The 2,701-nt window shown below is 61.4% G+C and overlaps 1 protein-coding gene across 1 annotated transcript in view; it reads left to right on the forward strand.

Annotated features, from left to right (window-relative positions):
• MDFI (MyoD family inhibitor) overlaps positions 1-2,701 on the forward strand; it is an 18,778-nt gene that overhangs the window by 3,079 nt on the left and 12,998 nt on the right. The window lies entirely within an intron of this gene.

Raw genomic sequence — 2,701 nt, forward strand, 5'->3', positions numbered from 1 at the left:
GGTGTTGCAAAACTCACTTTAAACTGCAAAGCTGGGGCTTTGTGCAGAGCCCATGCTGAGCCTGGATCTGGGAGTTGGCTTCCAGCCCCTTTAAATTCCCGTTGCCCATCCCCACCCCATTGCACCCCACAGCCCATCTGCACTCCGTTGTCCATCCCACCCCACTGACCATCCCTACCCCATTATCCATTGCACACCACTGCCAGTCTCCACTCTGTTGTCCAACTCACCCCACTGTCCATCCTGCCTCACTGCCCATCCCCACCCCATTTTCCAACCCATCCCATTGCCCATCCTTGTGCCGTTGCCAATTCCATCCCATTTCTCACCTCCATCCCATTGCCAATCTTACCCCATTGCCCATCCCACCCCACTGCCCATCCTGCCACACTGCCCATCCCCACTCTATTGACCACCCCAACCTCACTGCCCGTCCTGCCCCAGGTCTGGGTTCGGGGCCACAGAGCAGTGGGGCCAGGTGGGCGCTGCAGGATACGGGGGGTTGGCTTTGGTGATGCAATATGAGCACAGCCTCTGCCTCGAGCTCCTGTGAATGTGGGTCAGTGAAGTCCCACACCCACACCAACAGCCCCATTTCCCAAAACACATCGCACTCCCACAGTGCTAGGGAGGGTTTTGCTCACTGTAGGACCCTCTTTGTACAGCACAATACCCACACGCCTCCTCCTGTTGCTGCAGCACAATGCCAGAACTGCTCAGGGGACGTTTTCTTTATAGGACACCGCTTGGTTTTATGGAGAACCTTCCCATCAGTGTGCTGGGCGCTCCGCGTTGCTGAGTAATTGGTAACACACAGCACAGAACTGCCCAGACTTGTTTGCACGCCCTCCTGCTCCGCTGCATCTGCTGCGACGAGGACGGCCCCATCCCTCTCTCCGGGGCTCCTCATGTGGGGAGCCATACCCAGGGTCACACTGCCCCACAGCCCCACAGCAAGGGAGGGCTTTGGGGGCAATCTGTGCAGGGCCCTTCGTGGAGTGTGAGCTGACGGATGCTGGTGGTGACGTTCCGGAGCCATCTCTGCAACACGAAGCCTGCAGGAAGGAAGGCTGGCGCTGGGCTGCTGTGGGCTCGTGCTTGCCAAAATCCCCCCTGAATGAACGTGGGCTGCAGTTTCAACATCCCATTGGGAGGAAGAAGTGTGGAGGTACTGGGGCAGCAGAGAGCACAGCAGCTCGGCGCTCACCATCACTGGGGCAGCGTGGAGATGGGATGCGCCCTGCCAAAGCTCGCAGGGAGCTCTGGGGCACCAGGAGCAGGTACTTGTGGCAAAGGGACCTGGGTGGTGGAAGAGGGGAGAGCACGGAGCTGTTTTCCAGGGCTGGATCCTACCTTTGGTTGTGGGGTGACCAGGGGGAGAGGCTCTGTGGGATTCTCATTGGGCAGCAGCACGGCCACGGTGCTGTGATGGGTAAAGCCTCGTCCCCTGTGCCTTCTCATACCGACCCCTGCCCTGCTGATGGCACAGCGCTGAGCACTGGGCACACGAGCTGCAGTCAGGGCCACGGTTCTGCATCCTCAGAGGACTTTTGAAGCAGTGTTGCTCCCATTCTGCTGCAGATCCTTGCATGGTGGGCCCCAGTGCCGCTCGTCCCTTTCCTCCTGAGCCATAGGAGCGCAGTGGGGAGATCTCGGGCCACGGCTCAGCCTTACCAGCACCCATTTATTTCCATGCATTATCAGGCTGAGCTGTCAGCACACGGCGGGAGGGGAGTGCCTCTCTGCAGCCCCGTGGCTGAGCCCAGCACACAGCACAGCATCACCGCTGAGCTCCTCCTGCCCAGGGCTGCCGCCCCCGGCATCAAACACCTCCACCCAGCGGCCTGCCTTGAGCAGGTGCCAGGTGAGCAGGGAGGAATGTGCGTGGCAATGTGGGGCTGGCGTGGCCGTGATTCACTGACACCCCACAGCCCCACAACGCCATGAGCGCGGCTGGAACCATGCTGGGTGCTGCCCTAAAGTTCATTTTGGCAAGCTTCAGGTGATGGAAAGGCTCTGGCCGCTGCGCCCTGGTGACCATGGTGATGGCAGTGGAGGAGGGGCACAGGGGGGTCACCGGCTCCAGCAGTGGGTTCAGACCATGGGGGCCACAGCTCCGTACTGCAAAAATGGAGCGCTGCAAACAGAATGGAGTGATCGAGTTTTGTGACCCCCCGCCCCCCAGGGCAAGGAGGGATCTTGGCTGACACCCACAGCAGCAGCCGAGCTCCGGAGGCTTTGCAGCAGAATTATTCCCCGTGTTGTGCGTGAGGACGGCTCCCGCGGGGTCGCAGCAGCAAACCCGGCAGGGAAAGGGCTGCTCCCCGCCCCCCACGGGGAACGCGCCCCGGTGCTGCGTGCGGGGCGGTGGGAGGGGGGGAACTCTGACCGCTCTTCCCACGTGGGGAAACTGAGGCACGGCGCGGGGGGGCGGGGGCTCTGGGGCCCCTCCTCCGTTCGGCCCTCCCCTCGGCCCAACGCGGAGCCGGAGGCGCAGCGCAGCCCGAGAGACCCCCGGGAGCCGGGAACCCTCCGCCTCCCCCCCCCGCCCCCTTCCTCCCCGCTCCGCTCCATCCCCCAAAAGAAACTTTCCTCCCTCCTCCTCGGGGCAGCGCTTCGGCGGACGCGGGCGGTTGTTTGTTTGTTCTCGCGGCTTCTTTTTTTTTTTTTTTTTTTTTTTTTTTTTTTTTTTTTTTTTTTT

This window comes from Centrocercus urophasianus, unplaced genomic scaffold, assembly GCF_019232065.1.
Source record: "Centrocercus urophasianus isolate 14NV4802_14NV808 unplaced genomic scaffold, USGS_Curo_1.0 seq_293, whole genome shotgun sequence".
Lineage (NCBI taxonomy): Eukaryota > Metazoa > Chordata > Aves > Galliformes > Phasianidae > Centrocercus > Centrocercus urophasianus.